Source organism: Bidens hawaiensis, unplaced genomic scaffold, assembly GCF_021521415.1.
Source record: "Bidens hawaiensis isolate Kalapana, Puna unplaced genomic scaffold, B.hawaiensis_p1.1 tig00018507_1, whole genome shotgun sequence".
NCBI classification, from domain to species: Eukaryota; Viridiplantae; Streptophyta; class Magnoliopsida; order Asterales; family Asteraceae; genus Bidens; species Bidens hawaiensis.
This window is the reverse complement of record NW_027492801.1, coordinates 193,370-199,651: the sequence shown is the minus strand read 5'-3', so window position 1 is coordinate 199,651 and position 6,282 is coordinate 193,370. Positions and strand designations below refer to the sequence as shown.

At 38.4% G+C, this 6,282-nt stretch overlaps 1 pseudogene across 1 annotated transcript; it reads left to right on the top strand.

Annotated features, from left to right (window-relative positions):
* The first annotated feature begins 2,785 nt into the window (after nucleotides 1-2,785).
* Nucleotides 2,786-5,924, top strand: LOC143556284 (uncharacterized; annotated as a pseudogene). The gene is made up of 7 exons (XR_013139360.1): nucleotides 2,786-2,924; nucleotides 3,029-3,090; nucleotides 3,177-3,303; nucleotides 4,102-4,250; nucleotides 4,998-5,105; nucleotides 5,195-5,566; nucleotides 5,664-5,924. The product of XR_013139360.1 is annotated as an uncharacterized LOC143556284 (transcript).
* Nucleotides 5,925-6,282: the final 358 nt, after the last annotated feature.

Below are 6,282 nucleotides of genomic sequence, written 5' to 3'. Positions count from 1 at the left end.
TGTTAAGGCAAAACCTTCCACATACCTACCACCCGCAGGGAATTGAAGCCAAGAATACCCCGGCAACAAAGTAACTATAAGACGGGTGCGGATACAGTGTTAAGGCAAAACCCTTCACGTATCTAGCACCCGCAGGGAATTGACGCCAGGAGTACCTTGAAAGTAAAGTAACCGTAAGACGAGCGCGGGTACAGTGTTAAGGCAAAACCCTTAACATACCTAGCGCCCGGCAGGGAATTGAAACCAGGAAGGATCTTCTGGGCAATGCTTGTGGAAACGGAAATAACATCCCCGCAGAGCGGGAACGTCGAGAAATACATTGTTTGAGGCTCCAGGATGGAATTGGTGGTTTAAACATAATTGATCACTATGTTCAAAACCACTAAAACCTCAAGGAGAATCCACATAAGTGAGACTCAACGCTCCTGACTTGCGAGAAAGTTACATACCTACCCGCATCATACCCAAAGATCAAGCAAAAAAAATCGGGAATTTTTGCAAGTGACATTAGGAAACCCGCGGGAAGAATCCCCACGGAGAACCTTAAAACTAGAAACCCCTTTTCAAAACCCCTTTGCAAGTGACATTAGTCCAAAAGTTCACCTCACTTTATTAAACATTCATGAGAAGAACATTGGACTGGGGGGACTTGAAGAGGTAGGTCCCAGCAGAGATCAGTTGGTCCCGCAAGACTCACCTTGAACAGGGACGTCTGCGCAAAGGCCATCTGCTCCCGCAGGACCCACCATGCTCATAGGATCTTACGCGCAGTACACAAGCTGAACACGCAGGGAAAGCCTCCCAATGGTGAAGTACCCCGCCTGTTCCCGCAGTTGCGGATACAAGCCATCAGGGAAGGCTACCCGCAGACAGCAGGGCTACACGCACAAGACACTAGCTACTTCAGTAGTCACATGAAGAAATGAGCAAGGCGGGAACAATCCCGCCTAAATGAGCCAGTCTGATTCTGAAAGATCTTTTGTACCATGCCTACCAAGGTATGGACAGGACAGACGATCTGACCAGAACAGCCCATGAGCCAATCACAGGGTGACAGCTCATCGACAACAGGGCGAGGAGGAGCACCCTCTAGTACTGTTTGTCACTATTAGCCGCTGCCTACTCACCAACCCTTACTGAGGAGCATGCGCGGCCTACAGTTGGTGGAATAGTGTTACTGTTGGCCGTAGCCTATTCACCAACCAGCATGGCCTGCGTACAATCCACAGTAAGTGGGACGTGCATAAACTACAGTTGGTGGAATAGTGCAGCCGACTTTGTTACTGTTGGCCGTAACCTACCCACCAACCAGTATGGCCTGTGCATAGTCCACTGTTGGTTGAACAGGAATACTATTCAGCCGGCTGTACCTTCTTGGAAACCTACCTTCGGCTATAAATACTCCAATATCTTGGAATGGTAAGATCATCTGATATCCAGTTATCTAGCAATCTCTTAATATACACTTATATTCAGAGCAACCTAGTCTGATTCTCACGCCGGAGGGTGGTCACAAGGAGGAACTCCCCCCTTCTCAGTGACGAGCTTACGGTGTTTGTTTTGCAGGTCTCCTGAAGAACAGCCTTCTCAGTTAGACCTCATCTGTGGGAAACATTACTTAACCCCCAGATTATCTATAATCTGTACCGGGTCACTTAGTGTTTCTTCAGAAATAAACAATTATCAAATAAGTAAAACCGTAGACATTAGTGTTTGTAGCCTCAAAAATCACCTCTATAAGCCTTTGAAAACCACTACTCATTTCATCTAATAAAACACCCATTTAACAACAATAATAACCAATTATCTTAAGACCACATTAAACCAAACATAAACACTACCAAAAACGTAAAGTTTTCAATATATTGACAACTAGAGTTGCAAAACCGGTTTAAAACTCAAAACCGGTTGGATTAAAACTGGTTCGGTTGGTCAACAAAAGTCAAAACCGGTTTATGATCGTTTTCGGTTAGGAATGAAACCGGTTTCTTACCATAGTACGATCGGTTCTGGTTCGGGTTTTGATCGATTTCGGTTCGATTAACCGGTTTTGATAGAGAAAATTACAAACAGGTTCCGAACCTATAGTTTCAATCGGTTTCAAACCGGTTCGATTCCGGTTTATTTGCCACCTCTATTGACAACCGTCACCCAAACTGACCTTTTGAGGCCTTCATTATATAACCTTGACAAATTAGCCCCTGCTTTATATGAGAAATTACAACCTTCATCCTGACTGACTAGACTACACACACAATCGGCAGCCACCACTAGATATCGGCAGCTTCGAGTTGGCCTCCGCCATTGCCGGACCAGGTATACCTCTACCTCTTTCTCTTTCTCTTCATCTTCACACACACACACTCACAGAGCTACAGTTTTCACTTCCGACTAACGCCGTAATCGCATAACCCTAGCCCTAATGCTTCACTAATTTAGGTAGGTTTTAGTGCCCTAGGTTTCTCATTTCCAGTAGCTAATCCTACATTTGATATATTATTATTTTCTGCCTGTTAATTGAGTCTAAACTTCTATTAATATTATTGAACGTTTTGACCTAATTTAATTACTTGATATATTTATGTGCCATGAAAATGTTATCCTCTTGTCTGTGATTCAACTATATTAGACTTTCTCTATCCTTTTAAGAACACAAGATACTCTCTCTATATATATACTTACTTGTAAAGCCTAGGAAGATACCTACATTTACATGTCACCAGTTTAAATAGATAATTAGTAGATTTAGTCTCACTATTTGTTTACAGGTTTTTAAAACTACAGCATATTTTTCTAGATTTCTGTCACTAGCATGGCCTTACAGTGTTCCAGGAGGCTGCTACCCAAGGTGGTTTCAAGCTATAAACTCCATTGCAATAATAATCCAGACGTTGCTCGTCGATCTTTTCACATTCTTTCTAATGGTAAGGTATTCATATTTCACCGCTTTAATAAGTCTTTGTGTTGATAATGTGACCATTTTATTAACTCAATCGTTTGGAACTTTTGTGTCTAATTTGACATGTAGCCTCGCATGATCTTGATATTAGCGATACACAATCTTCTATAGAATATGCATTCCTTAAAAAGGTAATCACTTCTATCATCTTTCTTTAGGCTTTACTGTAATTTCAGTTTGTTGACTATGATAAAGAAGCTATGTTATTTATAAGCAGGCTGGATTATCTTTCATGGGCACTAGAGGGTTCTGTACTTCCATGTTAACTTCAGAATCAAGTGAAGGCTCATTCCCATCTGATCTACTATCAACAAAACAAATTATAACTCCTGAACGTGCTATAGGTAATTGCATAAATTCACCTGAATCTTCTTCACTCTTTTAACTGTCTTAAATTCTTATTTACAGTTACCTAAGTGCCATATATTATATAATTATTTATTTTGTTGGTCCATAGTGATGACGATGTCAGCATCTATGAATATGATGCGGCAAGTACTGTTATTCAAACTTTATTTATGTACTAAAACTACTCACTACCAGAGTACCAGACATATAGAGAGATAAATTGTTCAATATCTCAGATCAAGGTTCTTTTATAGCTGTTTTCACTAACCTTTATTTTATCAGATGTGGGATCCTTTACTGTATTTGCAGTCCTATTTTCTTACATCGACACTAACGGAATGTAGATAAAATAGAGGCTAGTGAAAATACATATGTAGAGGATCTTAATTTGTAGTTGTGAATGATTTATATACGGCTGGTGTGAGTATTTTTGGTAAATAAATGATGTTTGAATAATGATACAGGCAACATCATTTTTTCGAAGCCGACATTACCATGATATGGTCCACACAGGTGGCTTGCCATGTTGACTAAGGAATTAGAATAAACTTATTACAAGTAGAAGTTCAAATTCTTATTTTTTTATAGATTGCCGAGTACATTTATGTTGATACACAGAAAGGCCAAATAATCATTGATGTTTCACTCAGTCAATTTCATTTCATCAGCATTTATGGTGGAATAGTGTCGTATTCAAAGTTATTTTATCTTCGCATAATCACCATTTAGGAAATTTAATGCTACAACAAATGAAATTATCAACTCATGTTAATGTAACTGAAACATGAACACAGGGCAATTACAGGATCTGGTGATTCCAGTGACAAACTTTCAAAATGAAGACAAAGGAATGATGGTGTTGGCAGGTGATGTTTTTGATCTTCCCATTAGGAAGGATATTGTTCACCGTGTTGTAAGATGGCAGCTCGCTAAACGACAGCAGGTATTATATATATTTGTTTAAATCATAGCATAATCTCCTAATACTGACAATCTTTAACAATACAACATGAGTATCATTTTCATATCACTCCTTGTATATAGCAATTTCTTCCCATCCCAAACTACAAAAAACAACTAGCCTTGGCCCTTATGGTTCAACAGGCTTGTAAATGAACCTAACAAACACCAACAGAGCATGTTTGTGTTCTTTCATTTAATTTTAACCGAACAAACACAACAGACTGAACACGCACAATTAAAAGATCGGGGCTTTGTTGTTTATATTATTTGCTAAGAAAATGAGCATGTTCATGTTACTTTATGTTCATTCATTAATAGTATAAATGAACAGTTCACAAACGTAAATGAATGAACATGACTGCACACAGATGAATGAACATAATGTAGAGAACTTCAATTAAAAGTAAACTGAAAACCTATCTATTGGGCCTAAAAATTAATGTAAATTGACTAAATTGTAATGAATGATATCTTATTTTATAAACTAGATGAAATTATAGTGGGCTCAGATAATTAAGTGAATATATAGTGAGACATGTTTTTATGTTTGTTCGTTTAATCAAATGAACAAAACAGTTCATGTTCTTCCATTTGTTTAATAAACAATCATAAACAAACTTCTGGCCAAACGGTTCACCGAACGTTTGGCTCATTTACAGGCCTATGTTTTAGTATTAAATATATTAACTTTACTTTTTACAAGTAGCGTGTCGACCCCATTTGACAGGGAACTCACTCGACAAAAACAATCAGTGAGGTCAGCGGTACGGGTAGAAAACCATGGCGTCAAAAGGGTACAGGACGAGCAAGACACGGAACTCTGCGTGGGCCCCAGGTAATACATAAACTTTGTATGATTACATGACATTTATAATTGTATGGATATTAATTAATTTTTTGGATAAAATTATGGAAAAAATACAGTTTAGGCATGGTGCTGCTATGCACGGTCCAAAACCACGTAGCCATGCGTTTAAGCTCAACAAGAAGGTCAGGCGGTTAGGGCTTAAGATTGCATTATCTGCTCGTGCAGCCGAAGGGAAGGCAAGTTTATTAATTAATCTTAATAAATTGTCGTAATTCTGTTACAAATGTATTAACATATACACACATGTATTGCAGCTTTTGGTGTTCGATGATTTAGAGCTTCCGACTCACAAAACAAAGAATATTGTGAGTTATGTGGATCAAATGGAAGATACAAAAAAGCTTCTGTTGGTGGATGGAGGTCCGATTGATGAAAAGTTAAAGCTTGCTACTCAAAACCTACATTATGTCAACGTTCTCCCCTCGATTGTAAGCTAATCTGACTGATGTGGCCCGTTTGAGATAAAACTTGACACGTGTAACATTTTTGTATCTAAATGGGTTGAAATTATTATGATGGTTGCAGGGTTTGAATGTGTATAGCATCCTTCTACATGACACGTTGGTGATGTCACGTGATGCTGTTAACAAGATCGTTGAGCGTATGCACACTCCCATCAGTCGTTGAAGTGGTTGCTAGCTGTCGCTATTTGGAGTTCTTGCTTTCCTCACTTAAAAATTCTGTAGGGCTTTTGTTAAAGATTTATTGGTACTTAGAACATGGCGTTTTTGAATTTTGAAATGTTTGAATAATCTGGGAAGGATTTTGTTTCCTAACTGCATTTGTAGAAGAAACACTTTTCTTGCATTTAGCCCTAAATGCTTTTCTTTTTGTTTAGTTTCTAGTCCTAAATATGTGCTGTTTCATTGCATTGAGCATCAGAGAATAGCACGGTATTAAGACCTGTTGGGACTACTAGCGGATTAGTATCCGAATCTTTGTGGACTAAGACTTGATCTTCAAAATGTTTAACGAGTTTCCACATTTTAGTGCAAAGGTCTGGTACTTTTAAAGATTGATGTTACTGACTTACTGCTATATTGGATTCTAATAATGTTACCGACTGCATATTGGCTTTTTAGTATCATTATTGATACAATAAAGTTTTGGGACCTATAATTTTAATTAGTATTCAATATAAATA